Source organism: Schistocerca nitens, chromosome 5 (genome assembly GCF_023898315.1).
Source record: "Schistocerca nitens isolate TAMUIC-IGC-003100 chromosome 5, iqSchNite1.1, whole genome shotgun sequence".
NCBI lineage: Eukaryota > Metazoa > Arthropoda > Insecta > Orthoptera > Acrididae > Schistocerca > Schistocerca nitens.
This window is the reverse complement of record NC_064618.1, coordinates 367,262,576-367,283,935: the sequence shown is the minus strand read 5'-3', so window position 1 is coordinate 367,283,935 and position 21,360 is coordinate 367,262,576. Positions and strand designations below refer to the sequence as shown.

The 21,360-nt window shown below is 45.4% G+C and overlaps 1 protein-coding gene and 1 pseudogene across 4 annotated transcripts in view; both read right to left on the bottom strand.

Annotated features, from left to right (window-relative positions):
- The window catches only part of LOC126259233 (irregular chiasm C-roughest protein), a 1,966,280-nt gene that overhangs the window by 221,567 nt on the left and 1,723,353 nt on the right, over nt 1–21,360 (bottom strand). The gene's annotated exons all lie outside the window — the stretch shown is intronic.
- LOC126261518 (5S ribosomal RNA) lies at nt 5,197–5,315 on the bottom strand (annotated as a pseudogene).

The window sequence follows — 21,360 nt, the reverse complement described above, 5'->3', positions numbered from 1 at the left end:
GTCCACTTCCCTAAATTTTTCTTCATGGTGTTAACAAGTAATGCACTTTCTACTATTTACTACTGAAAAAACGCATCTCACCTCAGCAGCACAGTAAAATTTATCTCTCTAACTTCCAGTTTATTTACATTATGCAATCCTGTCAGTTCTTATACTGCGTAAATATTTCGTTTTTGTGAGCACGACTTTCGGCGGCGTCCCATGCTCGTAAAGAGGTTGCAAAGTGGAGTCTCTTACTTCATGTTCCAGATGTTGTCTGTAGGGTCGTGTGCGTCTCAAAGGCCCTTTGTTCAGAATAGTGCATTTCCTGGACCTTGCTAAAAACAGTATTTGGCCTCTTTCCGCGTTCCTGTCGTAACACAGTCACTGTTGGAGACCTCACACCACGAGAGGTCATATCTACGTTACCCGTGTCGTGCCCGGCGTCCAGATGCGCTAACTCAAAAGGAAAGTCTCGTCGAGCAAACGGCACTGACTTGCAGCCCAACCGGAGCGTCCTTCGGAGAATTCATCTGGAGGTGGACCCTCTACACTGCTATGGAGCCTCGCTGTTCGCTAGAGGACTACCATATCGTCCTACTATGCTTCCAATGACTTCATACTTATAAACCTCCTGCAAGTCCAACTAAAATGTAAATTAAGATAATTAGCTACTGACAATTGCTGGTACTAATATGCATTTCAGTTTAGGTTTAAGAATTCCGATCTAATGGGTGTTCTGATTTAATATCAGTTACGGGACAGTTAAGGGTAAAAAGACCACATAACACTTCGATCAATGAAACAAGCTGCAAGCTCTTTGTTTTCCTTATTTTGGGAGGAGGTAGTACGGACCAAAATAAGAAACCATTGTCTAGTAAGGATGGACTCTAAAATGCGTACCATAAGAACTGTGAGCGCCTCTCGTTTTCGGTACCGTGAAACAAATCTCTTCTTTCAAGCTCTTTGTTTTCCATATTTTGGGAGGTGGTAGTACGGACAAAAACAAAAAAAGTCCAGTAAACGGTGGTTCTAAAGTACAAGCTTTAAGAGATATTAACACTTGTCCAACTGCGCTACTCTGAAACACATCTCTTCTACTGAATAAGTGCTCATAGCTGTTAAGGTCAGCATTTTGAAGCTCCTGTTTACCAGACAATTTTTCCATGTCTTGGTCCATACTAACTCCCCCCAAAGTACACTGTGTGATCAGAAGTATCCGGACACCCCCAAAAACATACGATTTTCGTATTAGGTGCATTGTGCTGCCACCTACTGCCAGGTACTCCATATCAGCGACCTCAGTAGTCATTAGGCATCGTGGGAGAGCAGAGTGGGGCGCGCCGCGGAACTCACGGACTTCGAACGTCGTCAGGTGATTTGGTGAGACTAGTGTCAAACGTCTGTACGCGAGATTTACACACCCCTAAACATAACTAGGTCCACTGTTTCCGATGTGATAGTGAAGTGGTAACGTAAAGGGACACGTACAGCACAAAAGCGTACAGGCCGACCTCGTCTGTTGAGTGACAGAGACCGCCGACAGTTGAAGAGGTTCGTAATATGTAATAGGCAGACATCTATCCATACCATCACACAGGAATTCCAAACTGCATCAGGATTCACTGCAAGTACTATGACAGTTAGGCGGGAGGTGGGAAAACTTGGATTTAATGATCGAGCGGCTGCTCTTAAGCCACACGTCAAACGTCAAACGATGCCCCGCTTTGTCTAAGGAGCGTAAACATTGGACGCTTGAACAGTGGAAAAACGTTATGTGGAGTGACGAATCACGGTACACAATGTAGCGATCCGATGGCAGGGTCTGGGTATGGTGAATGTCCGGTGAAAGTCATCTGCTAGCGTATGTAGTGTCACAGTAAAATTCGGACGCTGTGGTGTGTTTTTCGTGGAGGGGACTTGCACCCCTTGTTTTTCGTGGCACTATCACAGCACAGGCCTACATTGATTTTTTAAGCACCTTCTTGCTTCCCACTGTTGGAGGCAATTTGGGAATGCGATTGCATCTTTCAACACGATCGAGCACCTGTTCATAATGCACGGCCTGCGGCGGAGTGGTTACACGACAATAACATCCCTGTAATGGACTGGCCTGCATAGAGTCCTGACCTGAATCCTACAGAACACCTTTGGGATGCTTTGGAACGCCGGCTTCGTGCCAGGCCTCACCGTCCGACATCGATACCTGTCCTCAGTGCAGCACTCCGTGAAGAATGGGCTGCCATTCCCCAAGAAACCTTCCAGCACCTGATTGAATGCAAGCGTGCGAAAGTGGAAGCTGTAATCAAGGCTAATGGTGGGCCAACACCATATTGAATTCCAGCATTACCGATGGAGGGCGCCACAAACTTGTAAATCATTTTCATCCAGGTGTCCAGATACTTTTGATCATATAGTGTATGAAAAGCAAAGACCTGACATTAGAAGAGATTTTTTTTTTTTACAGTATAGAAAATGAAGAAGTGCTCATAGCTCTTAAGGTGTATATTTTAAAGCCGATGTTTGCTAGACTTTTTTACTTCGAATAATCGTTCCCGTCATATCCTTGAAATTTGATCATTCCTCCTGCGACATCCTATATCTGTCACTGTCATCATTGTAGTTTGTGCGTATAAATTCGGACCGATGTACACTGCGACGGGGAAACAGCTCTTTTAAACAAATAACTGTTTCTGAAAATGCAAGTAGATGAACAAGTGGGGACAAAATTTCTGTTTTGGTTTTTTTCGTCTCATTTACCCTGTATTCGTAGCACAGGGCTTACAGAGATCTGAATATCAAGCTTGTGACGCTACTGAATGCAGCCTTAGTACTTAACTAAGGATTTACACGTCTGGATGCAATAAATATTTGCAGCATTAAAGTCAAACCTTGTCCTGCTTACGTAAGGTCCACGGAGGAGTAACAGCGTGCTTAAAATTTAATCGTGATGTGCAATCGTAGTTAAATGAAATTCATAGTCGTGGCACTTATCTCTAGCCACTTCAGGCTCAGGAGCGGAGCGAACAAAACGTCTACAACAGTACTGCTACAATTTCTGCTTACGTATTTCGGCTCCACTTATTTGTCAGCTCACTAATTTATTGCAGCTTTAATTACGAATATAACCGCAGTTTGTCCAGTTACATCTCATAATCTGCTGCGCAGCTGCAGAACAATCGCACAGTCTGCGTTAAGCCCTACTGCATGTCATTCAAGTAATGTTTTGTTCGCTCTGTATTAAGCGGCTACAGCAAATGTCGGCGTATTATTATCCTCGGTATGTTCACTTATCTGAGAGACAATGTAATCAAAAAGTGCTACATAAATCCAGAAATAGTTGCATTTGTACCGCATATAGAGTGTATAAAGCAGATTATTACTCTGTAAAGAAAATTACGAATAGAATTCCTCACAGTGAGAACGTGTGACCCCTTTTTGTTTTAAATATATGTAAATCACCGTAAACGCCACATAAAATGAAGAGAGGAATCAGTTCTTTTCTCGTTAGAGATGAAATAACAAATCCTGCCAGAAAGACGTTAACAGAGGTTTTTCTATGACTTATTCACGGATTAGTCTCTCTTTTTAATGAAGAAGGATGCACTGTAGCAACGTATTCACGTCACTAATAAACGTATCGTATGACAAGAGATTATTAACTGAACTACAGTGTAATTCACATCCATTACCAACAGCTTTAACTGATAATAAGCATATCTGAGGAATTTATCAAACAACAAGATTCATGAGTAACTACACTTACAACGTTTCATGTTGTATCCCTTATCGCACAGAAGCTCCTAGCTTTATAAATGAGAGTATTCACAATAGTCGTATTTCATTTAATAACTTTTAATAAAAGCTTTATGTAGCATTGACAGAAATATAAATAACTTACGTTAAGTGGCAACTATGCTAACACATCTTCTGAGAAATTTTATTATTTTTGTACATCAGTCGGCACGTACTGCGTCATGATGTGAGATGGCAAGTGCGATCCATAGAACGTAGAAATGATAAGCTAAGTACATAATGTCACCTTCCTTTCATTTCGAAAACAATGTCTGAAAGTTTGTCCGGATAATTTATCTTCAAACAGTATAAATTTTAATCAGGTATGTTTAACTATTGTGCTTATTGTCATAAGGTTTACCGTGAAGGTGGTCCAAAATACATTTAACTAATTAAACCATTGTTGCCACTTCAGATGTTACCCCAACTTAGAAAGGAGTTATATCTCAATGTTGAGCTTCCATACTACGGTAGTCTCTTCCAGTGGGCGCTACCATCTCATCTGCGGGTCGTGGTATGATTACAAGGCTGCCCACTTTCGAGGCGTTCGCGCCACGTTCTTGTGAATGCACACAGTTCATTTTGTCGTACCAGGTTCATAGCTGTACTTCGTAGTGAAGGTAGTACAAATTACGACTTCCAGAAGTAGACAGTTTCCACTCCCATTTTGTTGGGAAGAAATGGGCTTACCTCTGTGCATCCTGTGCTGTGAGGCTCTTGGAACGAAGAGGGATTTTAACGTACTGTACCACTACGTGCAGTGTTGCAATAAGATAAGCGGGACGGCGATGCCGGAAGTAATTAGTTACCGCACTGAAGAACGAAGTACAGCAAGCGGTAAAATTGAGCCATAAAAAATAGTTCTTAAGAGTTTTTACATGTTCCTTTGTTCACGCTTCGATTATTATTAGATATAATAAGTTTTATGCAACTAAATTTCTGATGTTGACATTGTGAAACTTCTTTAGTGTTTCGACACACATATTCAGGACCTGCAGAACACAGTATAGGAAACAGAATTATTTAGCACTCTGTTATCAGCTGAACCATGTAAACACGGAATCTCGTACCATCTGTAGCATTCATTTCCGTCTACTGGTCTGAAAACAGTTTAGGATTCTCTGTTTGATGTTAAAGCTACGGAACGCTCTTCGTTGCTTGTACTGACAAACTGTGAAGGACGGCCGACCGTGGCGGCCGAGCGGTTCTAGGCGCTTCAATCCGGAACCGCGTGACAGCTACGGTCGCAGGTTCGAATTCTGCCTCGGGTAATGGCTGTGTGTGATGTGCTTAGGTTAGTTAGGTTTAAGTAGTTCTAAGTTCTGGGGGACTGATGACCACAGATGTCAAGTCCCATAGTGCTCAGAACCATTTTTTTCGCTACTTCTCAGTTTGCCTAACAAGGGCTGAGTGCAGCCCGCTTGCCAACAGCGCTCGGCAGACCGGATGGTCACCCATCCAAGTGCAGAGCCCAGTCCGACAGCGCTTAACTTCGGTGATCTGATGGGAACCGGTGTTAACACTACGGAGAGACCGTTGGCCGTTCTAAGCACACAGTGAGAACAATAGTCTCCCGCTAACAGCGAACTGCGTGGTGCGTGGTTTCAATCGTTTTCTCCGTGCTGATTTCAAGCAACCCACATAACGTAACTGTAATGTGCGACAGCAAAGAGTGGCAAAGGTGCTGGAACTTTAGAGCAGTAGGTACAGACGTGCATGATGCTGGCTGTCAGGGCAGGAAGCGAGTGTTAACCGATGATCTCGTTCAGCGAGTGGATCAGGCGATTCGAGAAAATTGTCTACGAAGGGCATTTCAGAACAAGCGAAGAGGAATGTTGTCATGAGTCACTGAATGTCTTCATGACAGTGTTCGGCAGCTGCAACAAAGACGCTTCTACAGCGTTTACGACGGGACGTGTTTAATTACCGTACAGTACCGACTCTGCTCCCTCTGATTTTCATCTATTTGCTCATATTACCCGCTGGCTAAGAGGATAGCATTTTGGTGCAGACAACGAGCTGCAAACCAGCGGAGAGAACTGGCGGAATCCCCAAGCGGCTCGCCGGCCGATGTGGTCGAGCGGTTCTAGGCGCTTCAGTTTGGAACCACGCTGCTGCTACGGTCTCAGGTTCGAATCCTGCCTCGCGCATGGATGTGCGTGATGTCCTTAGGTTAGTTAGGTGTAAGTAGTTCTAAGTCTAGGGGACTGATGACCTCAGATGTTAAGTCTCATAGTGCTTAGAGCCATTTGAACACAAGCGGCTGCGTTCTATGACGAGAGTATTGGAAAGTTGTTACCACTCTACGACAAAAGTCTAAGTCGGAGCAGCAAGTTCGTAGAGAAGTAGTCAGAAGATTTTTAATTTTCATCGTGGTTTCCATTTTGCGACCGATCGATCCTTGGGGAGAAAAAAGCCCGAGTCGAGCGCCTTCGCGCAGGTGTGCCTTAGCTTCATCGACAACGTAGGCGTGTACTATCTAGGAAAGCAATGGAAAGCCTACATAACGACAACTAAATTGGGGTCTGGAGCCCGTTCATCCCGGGTGAGACTCCAGTGCCTAAATCACTGTATCACCCTGCACGTTTTTAACTGTTGTGGAAATGTGACATCCCCTATATCGTTTAGCTTATCGCGAGCTCGATCTAAGGGACTAGTGGCCACGCTACAGGTAGCCGGCACCCGATTAGCCAACCACCGACCGTGTGTGCACAGAATTATGCGCGAGCGCGCGCGGCACGAACAAATCAAATCCTCCGGCGCCGGGCGGTGCTGCGCGGCTGATTAACGGCGGGAGCGGACGAGTCGGCTCACAGGAAAGAGCAATTACACGGGAGGCGGGCTCGGGCGGCGTTTACATTTCACATCAGCCGTCGTTAGCGCCTCAAAAGCAAAGAAAAGCGCCAAAGCCGCCGCCAAACGCCGCCCTACTGTACATATTCATCCCGCGTAATGGCTTAAAACGGCCTAGGTTTTTCCCTCCCTCTCACGCAGCTCTCGAGTTTTTTCTTCTCCCCGAAAAAAAGAGAGGAGGAAAAGTTACCTCTCGCAAATTAGCGGGAACCGCGCGAGGGGAAAGAACCATCGGCGTTCAGTTAATTTGCGTGGGCGGCGACGCGCGACGGGCGCGTTCTAATTAATAGCGGTGCAGGCGTCCTTCCACAGGGCCCTTGCACGGCGACACATGCCGCATTCCGCGAGCGCAGGGCTGAGACACAGCAGCGTCGCTTCAAAGATGCGTGCGGAAACGAGAGAGTCCAGGGCGAGAGGGGAAGTCGGAAAGGAGAAGGGAGCTGCGCCAGCCTTCCCCTCCCTATACCCTGCAGCCATGTTTCTGTTGGGAGAGGCGTGCCTGAGTCGAATGAATGGAGCGCCTTTAGAGGTAGACAGCAAGCTTCCCCTTAGCGACAAGTAGCCTGGTAGCGGACACTCCCAAAAGTTTCCTCTTTTTCCTCAGCAGGCTAAACTGCGGTAGCGGAAGACCGAGAGATGCAGCGCTCGTCATAGGAGCGACAATTGTCGCTCGCTGCAAGGAATTTGTAATACAGCATGGGGCAAATAAAAATGGCCCGAAGAACAGAGCTCCAGATGAAGAATACTCAGTATTATGTCGTTTACTGAAACTGAACTACACTTCTCGAACAATCACTATATACACACAAAGAAAACAAATAACAAGTAGGCGACTATTCATCAAGGGCGACTGTGAGGTCAGTCCGAGCTGGTCCTAGCTGGGCGAGGAACTGGCTGTACTGCTGCTGCGCTGGGCTTATAAAGCCGGCGGAGGTCGGCGGAGTACTCCAACTTCCCTGTGTCTGTGAGGCGACCTTTGCAGAAAAAGTTTCGCATTAGTCTATAGCAAGTTCTGTTTATTTTTGAATTGCTTTCCTCTTGGTAGCGCCTACAAGTGCTTGTGTATGTATTATGGTACACAGGGATGTTTTGAGTGTAGTCTGCATGGCAGGGGCCGTCTGTGACGGACGTAACACCGTAGTACGAAGAAACACAGCAGAGGAAAGTAAACACAGTACTAACCTGACTACAGCAGATGCTGAAAGTAACCACTATTGACCTCTTGGCACTCTTTGGCCCTGGTCAGCAAGTTGCTGAAGGCTCGTCGAAGATGAGACTGCTGGAATTGCTGCAATCTCATTCGAAATGTTCTGCTGCAGATCTTGAAGACTATAAGGGTTGTGACGTCGACACCTTAGACTTGAGAGCTCCCCACACAAAGTAACCGCACACTGACAGATCAGGTGAACTGTGTGGCCAGCTAGGGCCGCGACCAGACTGACATCTGCTAACAACCCTGTGAGACGTGAAGGTTGTGTAAATGTGCTCGAAGGTTCGGCCAATGCGTGGGCAGTTGATCCATCCTGTTGGAAGTAACTGAAAGTCTTTTACTCCCCCGATAAACACACTTACTGGTCATACCGGACTCGAGAGTCCATTACCGCAGCAACGTATTTTCACCATCTGTCCTTGTCTTGGGCTATTCCCTTCCATTCACCTTCAATACCTAGGCTCCTCATATCAGCCTTCACATTGTCCTCCCATCTATGCCTCGGTCTCCCCACAGAACACGTTTTCCCTCTAACAAGGGGAGGCCGCGAATTGTGAAATTCAGATTCGATTCATACTGCGCATAATAAAAGCTCATGGCCAGAGGTGTAATGTGGCAATGCACCAAGATGCACTTCTCAGCCGTTGTCGAGAAAATCGAGTTAAAAGAAACCGTTGTGGTGAAATACTCTCGACGATTAATAATTTTCTACAGCGTCGTCGCGCAGCGGTAAGCGCTCGGGTTCGTAATCCGAAGGTAGCCGGATCGAATCTCGCGCCATGCAAGTTTTTTTATTATTAGTTTTTTGTTATATATATATATATATATATATATATATATATATATATATATATATATATAAGTATTAATGAATTGCTTATGCATGTTGGTGAAGGCGGATCGCTCTCCAATTGTACCGCCTCCATTTTTCCGTTTTTTTAACAGGGTGTACCAAAGCTCTCCCGTCCGCACTGACTTTCGACGATGTTATAAGTTGCGCTAGGGACCGCATCTACCTGCTTTCGAAGTTAGCAGGCAACTACGCTGTTATGCGGCGGCTCGTTTCGGCCCATTCAGCATCTGTCCTTCAAGTGTAACGAGCGAGAAACGGAGTTTATATTTCATACATGCCACAGCAAATTTGTGTTCGTGGGGTCTCTATTCTAATTCGAATGTTTGACTTACGCTATACGTATTCGTTTCGGAATATCGTTTCTACGTCTTCCGTTAACTATACGTGGTTAACATTATGAAGATAATTAATAACATTTGTGAAATACAACTTTGTTTGCGGAAAACATAATGATGTTCGAAGTCGCCAGGTTTTCCACGACAAACGACTTTCAACAACTTATTATATGCATAATTGTTGCAACTGATTGCCGGGAATTATATATGTATGTGTGTGTGTATATATATATACACATTTGAATTACAAAAACCTAATAATAAAAAAAAATTGCATGGCGCGAGATTCGATCCGGCTACCTTCGGATTACAAACCCGAGCGCTTACCGCTGCGCCACGACGCTGTAGAAAATTATTAATCGTCGAGAGTATTTCACCGCAACGGTTTCTTTTAACTGTCGATTTTCTCGACAACGGCTGAGAAGTGCATCTTGGTGCTTTGCCACATTAGACCTCTGGCCATGAGCTTTTATTATGCGCAGTATGAATCAAATCTGAATTTCACAATTGGCGGCCTCCCCTTGTAAGTGCCCTACCAGTACTCTGCGCGCTGCCCTGCCCTCATCCATTCGACCTACGTGACACGCCCATCGCAGCCTACGTGATTTAATAATACTGATTATGTCAGGGCTTGAATAGAGTTCGTGAACCTCTTCGTTATGCAGTTTTCGCCACTCTCCGCTAATGTCATCCCTTTTTGCTCCGAAAATTTTCCTTAAAATTTTGTTTTCAAATACTCGAAACGGCTTTTCATTTTGCAGAGTGAGATACCAAGTCTCACACCCACACAGGGTAAATGGTAGAATAATAGTTTTGTACATTCAAATTTTTAAATTTCTAGACAATATCCGTGATGAATGTAATCTATTCAGTGAGAAGTAGCACGCATTTCCCGCCCGTAATCTCTTCTTCAGTTCTGATTCAATCTGATTTCTCGAAGAGATGTCCACGCCTAGATACTTAAATGTGTTCACTTTTTCAAACTGCATGTCTCCAGCTCTTAACATATCCTGATCTACTGCTGTTGGCATTCTAGTAGCAACCAGGTATTGCTGTGCGATCTGAGACCTGCATCAGACAGCACGTCGAAAAAGTACAAATCACGAATACGATAAGAGAAATGGGGTGGATATCATTAAACCAAAAGGCGGTTTTCCGAGCGGCAGGATGTTCTCTTGAAATTTCAGTCACCAACTTTCTCCTCCGAATACTAAAATATTTCGTTGGCACCCACCTGCGTAGGGAGAATGTAGATGTAGGAGAATTTAATACATATTTTACAAAGTAACTGATTACCATGCCGATGAGCGCCCTGAATCCAGTATCATCACCATTAGCATCATCTTCATCGTCATACATTCAACTGATGCAATCTAAATTTGTTCACCAAAATATTTTTTTTCTCACATCTGTCCTGCTGAAGAGTAGACGCTTAGCCTCTGCCAGCCCGTCCCCTTTCGACGGTACGAAATAAAAATGAAGACAAAACAAGAACAGAAGACAGTAAGTTCTGCTCCGCCGAAGCTATTGTTTCTGTGCAGCGTGTTGGCGGGGAATACGAGAGTTTCTCGGAGACGCGGGCTTCGGGCCACCTTGTCCCGCGGCCTCATATTGGAGTGGGCTCATAGATTCGGAGGGAGCAGTTGCGGGAATGTCTGCGCGGCGAGCAAACTGCCTCCGGAATCCCGGGCGCCGTGTAGACACAACGACGCCGTTTGCGGCGGCTGTTCCGGGCGCCGGGCGGCAGCTGGCGTCTCGGGCAATACGGCGGTACGGCGCGGTACGGCGCAGCCCATCAGCGGCGGCCTCCGAGCCCTTAAGCACCCGCGGGGCTAATTCTTCTCGCCCGGCGCGGTCTCGCTCCGCCGCGCACGGCAGCCCCGTTCGTAACCCACCGAGAAACAGCTCGTAGCGCTTCGACAGGTAAAAAAGGCAACCGCGTTCTCTGCCTGGTACGATTAGCTACAGTACGGCGAGGCGGCAGGTGCTGTCACTAGGACTGAATGAACCGGAGATGAGACTCACAAAGCGCTCGTACAATGACGGAACCTTCCATCACTACGGGGGGCAGACATACATTGCTGCCCATTAAAATTGCTACACCAAGAAGAAATGCAGATGATAAACGGGTACTCATTGGACAAATATATTATACTAGAACTGACTTGTGATTACATTCTCACCCAATTTGGGTGCATAGATCCTGAGAACTCAGTACCCTGTGCAACCACTTCTCGCCTTAATAACGGCACTGATACGTCTGGGCATTGAGTCAAACAGAGCTTGGATGGCGTGTACAAGTACAGCTGCCCATGCAGCTTCAACACAATACCATAGTTCATCATGAGTAGTGACTGGCGTATTGTGACGAGCCAGTTGCTCCGCCACCATTGACCAGGCGTTTTCAATTGGTGAGAGATCTGGAGAATGTGCTGGCCAGGGCAGCAGTCGAACATTTTCTGTATCCAGAAAGGCCCGTACAGGACCTGCAACATGCGGTCGTGCGTTATCCTGCTGAAATGTAGGGTTTCGCAGGGATCGAATGAAGGGTAGAGCCACGGGTCGTAACGCATCTGAAATGTAAAGACCACTGTTCAGAGTGCCGTCAATGCGGACAAGAAGTGTCCGAGTCGTATAACCAATGGCTCCCCATACCATCACGCCGGGTGATACGTCAGTATGGTGATGACGAATACACGCTTCCAATGTGCGTTCACCGCGATGTCGCCAAATACGGATGCGACCATCATGATGCTGCACACAGAACCTGGATTCATCCAAAAAAATGACGTTTTGCCATTCGTGCACCCAGGTTCGTCGTTGAGTACGCCATCGCAGGCGCTCCTGTCTGTGATGCAGCATCAAGAGTAACCGCAGCCATTGTCTCCGAGCTGATAGTCCATGCTGCTGCAAACGTCTTCGAACTGTTCGTGCAGATGGTTGTTGTCTTGCAAACGTCCCCATCTGTTGACTCAGGGATCGAGACGTGGCTACACAGCCACGCTGATAAGATGCCTGTCATCTCGACTGCTAGTGATACGAGGCCGTTGGGCTCCAGCCGTTCCATATTACCCTCCTGAACCCAGCGATTGCATATTCTGCTAACAGTCATTGGATCTCGACCAACGCGAGCAGCAATGTCGCGATACGATAAACCGCAATCGCGATAGGCTACAATCCGACCTTTATCAAAGACGGAAACTGGGTGGTATGCATTTCTCCTCCTTACAAGAGGCATCACTACAACGTTTCACCAGGCAACGCCGGTCAACTGCTGTTTGTGTATGAGAAACCTGTTGGAAACTTTCCTCATATCAGCACGTTGTAGGTGTCGCCACCGGCGCCAACCTTGTGTGAATGCTCTGAAAAGCTAATCATTTGCATATCACAGCATCTTCTTCCTGTCGGTTAAATTTCGCGTCTGTAGCGCGTCCTCTTCGTGGTATAGTAATTTTAATGGCCATCAGCGTATTATACTTTCACGTGGGACCTTAAATATGTAACGCAACTCTTATTTTTCTCGGTCAATCCCGGTTGAAAAAAAGCGAGATTTTTTGTGGGACATCGTGGAATATTACCACTTCATCCCCTATAGTTTCCTGAAGTTCCGATTGGTGGTGGTGCTATACGTAGCCTCCAAAATGGCGCCTGTAACGGGGACGTGTTCCAAACAGAGAGCTGTCACTGAGTTTCTTTTGGCCGAAACCCAGAGAACCGCAGATATTCGTTGGCGCTTGTAGCACTTCTACGGAGACCTGGCAGTGAACAAAAGCGCGTTGAGTTGTTGGGTGAGACGTCTGTCATCATCGCAACTAGGTCACACCAATCTGGCCGATCTCTCTCGTCCTGGCTGGCCTCATACATCTACATCTACACCAATCTGGCCGATCTCTCTCGTCCTGGCTGGCCTCATATATCTACATCTACATCTACATCCATACTCCGCAAGCCACCTGACGGTGTGTGGCGGAGGGTACCCTGAGTACCTCTATCGGTTCTCCCTTCTATTCCAGTCTCGTATTGTTCTTGGAAAGAAGGATTGTCGGTATGCTTCTGTGTGGGCTCTAATCTCTCTGATTTTATCCTCATGGGCTCTTCGCGAGATATACGTAGGAAGGAGCAATATACTGCTTGACTCTTCGGTAAAGGTATGTTCTCGAAACTTTAACAAAAGCCCGTACCAAGCTACTGAGCGTCTCTCCTGCAGAGTCTTCCACTGGAGTTTATCTATCATCTCTGTAACGCTTTCGCGATTACTAAATGATCCTGTAACGAAGCGCGCTGTTCTCCGTTGGATCTTCTCTATCTCTTCTGTCAACCATATCTGGTACGGATCCCACACTGTTGAGCAGTATTCAAGCAGTGGGCGAACAAGTGTACTGTAACCTACTTCCTTTGTTTTCGGATTGCATTTCCTTAGGATTCTTCCAATGAATCTCAGTCTGGCATCTGCTTTACCGACGATCAACTTTATATGATTATTCCATTTTAAATCACTCCTAATGCCTACTCCCAGATAATTTATGGAATTAGCTGCTTCCAGTTGCTGACCTGCTATTTTGTAGCTAAATGATAAGGGAACTATCTTTCTATGTATTCGCAGGACATTACACTTATCTACATTGAGATTCAACTGCCATTCCCTGCACCATGCGTCTATTCGCTGCAGATCCTCCTGCATTTCAGTACAATTTTCCATCGTTAAAACCTCTCGATACACCACAGCATCATCTGCAAAAAGCCTCAGTATACTTCCGATGTCATCCACAAGGTCATTTCTGTATATTGTGAATAGCAAGGGTCCTATGACACTCCCCTGCGGCACACCTGAAATCACTCTTACTTCGGAAGACTTCTCTCCATTAAGAATGACATACTGCGTTCTGTTATCTAGGAACTCTTCAATCCAATCACACAATTGGTCTGATAGTCCATATGCTCTTACTTTGTTCATTAAACGACTCTGGGGATCTGTATCGAACCCCTTGTGGAAGTCAAGAAACACGGCATTTACCTGTGAACCCGTGTCTATGGCTCTCTGAGTCTCGTGGACGAATAGCGCGAGCTGGGTTTCACATGACCGTCTTTTTCGAAACCCATGCTGATTCCTACAGAGTAGATTTCTAGTCTCCAGAAAAGTCATTATATTCGAACATAATACGTGTTCCAAAATTCTACAACTGATCGACGTTAGAGATATAGGTCTATATGGTTCAAATGGTTCAAATGGCTCTAAGCACTATGGGACTCAACTGCTGAGGTCATTAGTCCCCTAGAACTTAGAACTAGTTAAACCTAACTAACCTAAGGACATCACAAACAGCCATGCCCGAGGCAGGATTCGAACCTGCGACCGTAGCGGTCTTGCGGCTCCAGACTGCAGCGCCTTTAACCGCACGGCCACTTCGGCCGGCTATAGGTCTATAGTTCTGCACATCGGTTCGACGTCCCTTCTTGAAAACGGGGATGACCTGTGCCCTTTTCCAATCCTTTGGAACGCTACGCTCTTCTAGAGACCTACGGTAAACCGCTGCAAGAAGAGGGGCAAGTTCCTTCGCGTACTCTGTGTAAAATCGGTTTTTTGAACAAAAAAAGGGAGGGAGATAAGGAAAAGAGATAAGGAAAGGACAGAAGAGACTTCATTGTCTATAATAAATCATACAATCACCGTTGATCTTTATTTTATAATTACCATTGCCAACTTTCGCCCATAAAAACAGGTACTCATCAGCATTTAATTTCTTCTTCCTTCTCGTAGTCAAAACAAATGGCATGCCAAAATGTTAGCATCTGGAAATGCTTCAAGGCCACCATAATCTGCTTGATTGCCCCAATACAACAGAAAGTGTGAGTCAGGTACTACCTCCAAACACTGCTTGTACATCACAGGTAAAGTTCAGATGGAGTCCACGAAAAACATTTGGACCTCCAATCAATTGCTGTTTATTAAACTGCCCAGCCAAGCCAATATCAATCGCCTTCAAAGTGCGATACACAGGTACACTGCGCCGCCAGCGACGACGGTAACCGACTGATATTGACTTGGCTGGGCAGTTTAATAAACAGTAATTGATTGGAGGTCTAAATGTTTTTCGTGGACTCCTTGTCAACTTTACCTGTGATGTACAAGCAGTGTTTGGAGGTAGTACCTGGCTCACAGTTGCTGTTGTATGGGGCAACCAAACACATTATGGTGGCCTTGAAGCATTTCCAGATGCTAACATTTTGGCTTGGAAGACATGGAGTATTCCTGAGACTACAGGACTGCTGGCTAAACAGCCTTATGGTACTCCTGTTCCAAGCATGCCATTTCAGCTGTAACTTCGGCGACTTGCGCGTCGATGAGGATGAAATGATGATGATTAGGACAACACATAACACAACACCCAGTCCCTGAGCGGAGAAAATCTCCGACCCAGCCGGGAATCGAACCCGGGCCCTTAGGAATGACATTCTTTCACACTGACCACTCAGCTACCGGGGGCGGACTTTAGAATTAATAAAAGTGTCAAATAATTGCAGTGGACGAGGCGTTCAAGTCGAGTATAAGGGTTTGTCTCTAGCATGCTAAAATTAAACCACAAGCAACAGTAGAGGACACCTCGTGGTCTACTTACGAAAGCGTGTTTACAATCATCTACAGAGCTACGAACTTTCGAAGTATCTTAAAAAGGTAGTTGTCAACAACGAGGCTGTATATTCCAATAAAAGTATTTCTTGGCGTGCATTGTTCACTGAGTGTCTCTTCCTTGGATTTTTTAGGTGGGCATTAAAAATTGCAGTTCAGAACCACTTGAAAATAGGCTGATGTTAAAGGCCGAAACCGACCATGCATTTAAGAAAGTTCTTATTAGCCACAGAAGCAGCTTTTCATTAACTGAATATAATGTTACGGGAGCGCTATCCTTACTGTTTTGGTTGGCAGGAGAGCCAACACCGTGTTACTAGGAGGAGGCCGAAAGGCACGCGTTTTAGCTCACGCAGGCTGACGTGAGGTCTGGAACAGGACAAGGAAATTAGAATTTAGAAAAACGGACGTAGCTGGTGGAATACTTAACTTTAATCCGTTAATGAAAAACGTCAGTCTTGACGGTACATGATTCATAATATCAATAGTAACTGATAATCGCGCGTTGCTAGGTCGTAGCAAATGACGTAGCTGAAGGCTATGTTAAACTATCGTCTCGGCAAATGAGAGCGTATTTTGTCAGTGAACCATCGCTAGCAAAGTCGGTTGTACAACTGGGGCGAGTGCTAGGAAGTATCTCTAGACCTGCCGTGTGGCGGCGCTCGGTCTGCAATCACTAATAGTGGCAACACGCGGGTCCGACGTATACTAACGGACCACGGCCGATTTAAAGGCTACCACCTAGCAAGTGTGGTGTCTGGCGGTGACACCACACTTACAAAATAGAGAAAGTAATAATTTTTGTTTGTAGGTAGACAGGCCTGCTTGTCTGCAATCCCGGTACGCATTGAAATCCCCGCGTCACAGTACCGTGGCACGCCACTAGAGTAACCAAAATAAAACTGTGCAACTCACTGAAGAAGCGGAGCGGGCATCGTGTGGTAATCCGTTTTCTTCATCTGAAGGGGAACAGCGCTGCTGCAGACCATGCTGATTTGCTGGAAGTGTACGGAGATCCACTGGTGTCAGACAAGTCTAAATGACGAAAAACGAAGAGGCAGACCATCTCGTGCGTGTCTGTATGCACATTCACGCCTTTTCCTCCAGGCTAAATAGAACTGGAATGTAGTCATGACTTTTAAAGGAATACTGAATAAAGCGAGAATCACCTGAGGAAAGTGTTAAGACTAAAATGGAATCCACTGGATACCGACGGTGCACAGCGACTGTTGAATATTCAAATGTAAAGAAGGACAGCTGACAGTTGCAGACTCCGTAATTTATAGCAGATCTCGATTTCGACGATAACGTGCATTACCAGAAGAGTCATGTAGACGAAGCCATGATAGGGCATAAAGATGTGACAGCTGACGTTAGCTATTACATGGCAGAAACAATCTAGCGTCGACTGTCACATTTTTATGCTCTGACATGTTTATGCTTGTTGACTCTTCTGGTAATGCAGCGATGATGATTTCGTTAAAGTCGAAATCTAGAACAGCAATAAAGTACGGATTCTGCTACTGACTGCTGTCCTTTACATCTGAAAGTGCTGCCGGCCGGGATGACCGAGCGGTTCTAGGCGCTACAGTGTGGAACCGCGCGACCGCTTCGGTCACAGGTTCGAATCCTGCCTCGGGCGTTGATGTGTGTGAGGTCCTTAGGTTAGTTAGGTTTAAGTAGTTCTAAGTTCTTGGGGACTGATGATCTCAGAAGTTAACTCCCATAGTGCTCAGAGCCATTTGAACCATTTGAAAGTGCTGAAAGTTATTTCCTAGTACATATGGCAGGCTGAAACTAATAAAAACATGGAAAGAGCCAGCCACTGCGAGAGCAGTGCGGTGTGGGTGGAAAAAAATGGTATACAAGATATCGGATAAGATAAAATGCAAAATTACTATTGGTAATGAGGTCACATGCTTCTTGACAGAGGTAAGGGAACAGTACGGGAGACCAGCGGCGCCGTACTAGGCAAGGTCCTATTATGTAGGTGGTTTGCCGCTGCCTTCCTCCGACCGGGGATGAAGAATAATGATGATGAAGACGACTTAACAACACCCAGCGCAGGTGAAAATCCGTGACCCCGCCGGGAATCGAACCCGACACCCCGCGTTCGGGAAGCGAGAACGCTACCGCGAGACCACGAGGGGCGGACTAAAATTACTCTTACTATTTTATTTTTCTTCTTTGTCTTGCACTTTTTAATATATTTACAATTATTTATATTTAATACCAATTTCTCATTTTTGTCTTTTCTGGATTTTTCAGTTCTGATGACTCATTAGACTCGAAACAGCTTCATTGTCATAAATTCATAAAAATCGCACAAGAAGTCGCGAATAAAATGTATTTCGCACAAAATCTGTTATCCCCTTGAATACGAGTGCAAAATCTTGAAGCACTACGACATGTGAATAAACGGTAGCCTACTGATTTATTCCCCAACCTAACACAGCTTGGAACAATATTGTCATGCAGACGAATATGTAATTAGCTGAATGACGAACACTAACTTCACTTAACGATGGTTTATTCAGCACTTGGACATACAAGAGCGCGGAGGGAACTGCCTCCGGCCAGAACACATACAGTATATATACAGCTACAGAACATTCCAGTACAATGATCCTTGACATTTGTGGATACTTCTGGAATGTACTCGACCCGAATATAGAAATTAAAATTATACAGTCGAGGTGAATTTTGAACTCACGACCCTCCATTCAACAGTTCAATATCATAACCACTACACCACAGAGCTACTCAGCTTCTTCTGTGACAATACACCTACGTATCTAAGTGGCAGTTAACTTAAAAAAAACCACGAAGCCAAAGAGAACCAGGAGGAGTGAGACAGAGAAGTTAAGTCGCATAGTGCTCAGAGCCATTTGAGACAGAGATTTGCAGGCGGCGTGTTGTCTGCTCCTGTCGAGGCACTGGCGCCACGCTCGCTGGCGCCAGCCGGTCCCCCAACAAACGTGTGAGTCGCCCACTGATCAGCGCGGCGCGGGGAGCGCGCGCAACTATTTTAATTGGCAGTGGCGTCGTTATGACGGCGCGCATTCCCCGCGTGCCAGCTCGGCGCTGCAGTTGCGTGTGCGCAGCCGCGAAATCTGCCACCCCGCGCAACCCGCCGCACACCCCGCGCCCACATGCTCTGCGCTGCCAAATCTCAACGTGCACGCCAGCCATCACCTCTTTTTTTTTATTCTCTCCTATCCCCAATCCATTTGCTGTGACCGCTGAACAGGACCATTCGCGAGTGTCTCTGTGGGAGAGGCAGGCTCTGATGGGGACTGGTGTTACCCCCGCCCCCTCACCCTGCTATCTGTCTCACTCAGACCCCGCTCCCGCACCTACCACCACTTCTTTTTTTGCCCAGTCAGTGTCCGACAAAAGGGCTGCGAAGTTGGGGTTGCTCGTTTAGTTCGCAGCCCGGGAGCTGAATAGCTGGAGTGTGCAGCAAAACGCAAATAGCTGGTGCCGTACTAATGACGCAGCCTCAAATTATTCCGCTGTGATAGTGAACGACGACGGTCGATCGTGAGTTTTATTCCGATATTTCATAAGAAAGAACAAAACAAACTCTGAATCCCTCCCCTCGTCGAACAAATAAATTTTACACTACACAAAATTCTTCTCTGCTGATCTCTGCATAGAAAAATCCAAAATATAATGTCTCCGAAACAATAATAAGAAGTTCTAGAGCAACTCCACAAGTCTGGGCCCAGTATGGAAAGTCAGTATCAGCCTTTGACGAACCAGGGGAGACACTATATTTGGCACAACCCACCCAACTGAAAACCACAAGGAATTGAGCATCCCTACGTTTATTGCATTGATAGACTGTGTTAACATTTTAAAAAGAATGGTAACACTCAAGCTGCGGCTTAGTGTGGAAGAGGAAGGCGTTCCAGCCCCTCTGCTAAATGCTATTGGGAGACTTTATAGCAAAACAGACACTGAGTTGGAGATAAATGATCAATATATCAAGCAACTGTAAACCATTGTGTTACGCAAGGGCGTCTTCTATCGCGCGAATAGTTTAATTTCTAGTACAAGGTAAACTTGAAATCCGCCGACAAAATTTCTGAGGTTGTTACAGAGTAATCGTATTTCGTCTGATTTATTACCACCATTTATTTTTGTATCTGTATTCCACAGAAAATATTCACACAACAGTGTAAATGTCGACAATATGCACCATGCATCTTGTTTGGAAACAAACTTGTTCCATTCACTCATGATTCTTGTTTTCACAAAGTAAAATAAATGTCGTGTGACTGGAGCCTCCCGTCGGGTAGACCGTTCGCCGGGTGCAAGTCTTTCGATTTAACGCCACTTCAGCGACTTGCGCGTCTATGGGGATGAAATGATGATGATTAGGACAACACAACACCCAGTCCCTGAGCGGAGAAAATCTCCGACCCAGCCGGGAATCGATCCCGGGAGCTTAGGATTGACAGTCTGTCGCGTTTTTTTTTTTTTTTTTGTTCAGTGTATTTAATCTTAGCGGACGTCACATGACACCCGTTGAAGTTCTTTGGTGATCCTTTCACTCAGTTTTTTTGTTACAGAGGCCAGTTAGCTCTCTGACCAAACATGCTGAGCTACCGTGCCGGCAACCACTTACCTACCGGGATCGGACTTTCACAAACTAATGCCGCACAACTCTTCGCATTGGAGTCTGTATTTAGTACTGTTCGCTTCCGTTACTTTTTTGTGCGTTAGCGTTAGTTATACGTTAAGGGGCTCCGGAAAGGCTCAAAATCATGAAAAGTTCAATTTTTACTTTTTTGCGTTTTCTGAATCTGCAGATATAGATATATAATTTATTCAATTCCGAAGACTACAACTATTTTTAAATTTTTTTTGAAATGTGTTCTACATGGGCGTGACCCACTGTGGCGCTGTTAAACTGCTGTCAAATGGTGTTATTATTAACGTCCGTGTTCATCAGGTACATTTTAGTGATGTGTGATAAAGTATGTGTTGTGGCTAACCTGTGATGGTTCAATATATATCGCTGGTGTGATTGTCGATTGTTTCATGTTTATTTACTGTGTCGTTATCTCGAAAATATTCGTAATTAATTCTGTTTCTTGAGTCTCTGTTTTGTTGAAGTATAATAATGAGTAAAAGTAAAGTTATTAGAAATCCTCTGAAGGCTTTTAAGAAAAGGAGAAATGTTGGAAAGCCAAAGGTATGTGTTATTACTGTAAACAATAAAGACGATGAAAATCCCCAACATAGCTTGTGTCCCAAAGAAGAAGACAGTTGGTGTAAATATAACAAAGGATTGCTAACTGGTGAAGTGTACACTCATAAGCATAGTCTGCCTCATGCAATAATGGAGGTGATAAAACCTATTTTCAGAGACTTAGCAGCACCTGAACTGTTGAAAAAGTGTATTCACGGAAAAACTCAATAGTGTTATATGGTTGAGAATCCCCAAGACTGTATTTGTTGGAATAGAAACACTTCACTTTGGTGTGTATGATGCTATTGCGACTTTCAATGATGGCAACATTGTAAGGTGCAAGGTATTTAGAAATATGGGAATGAAGATAGGTTCTAACATGGTACGAGCGATACTTGCTTTAGACAAGGAACGCCTTCGGGCTGCAGATAGGGCTGTAAAGAGTCTAGAAATACAAGCAAGAGTAAACAGGAGGAGGAAAAAGAGGAAGCTGGAGGAGGAGTTTGC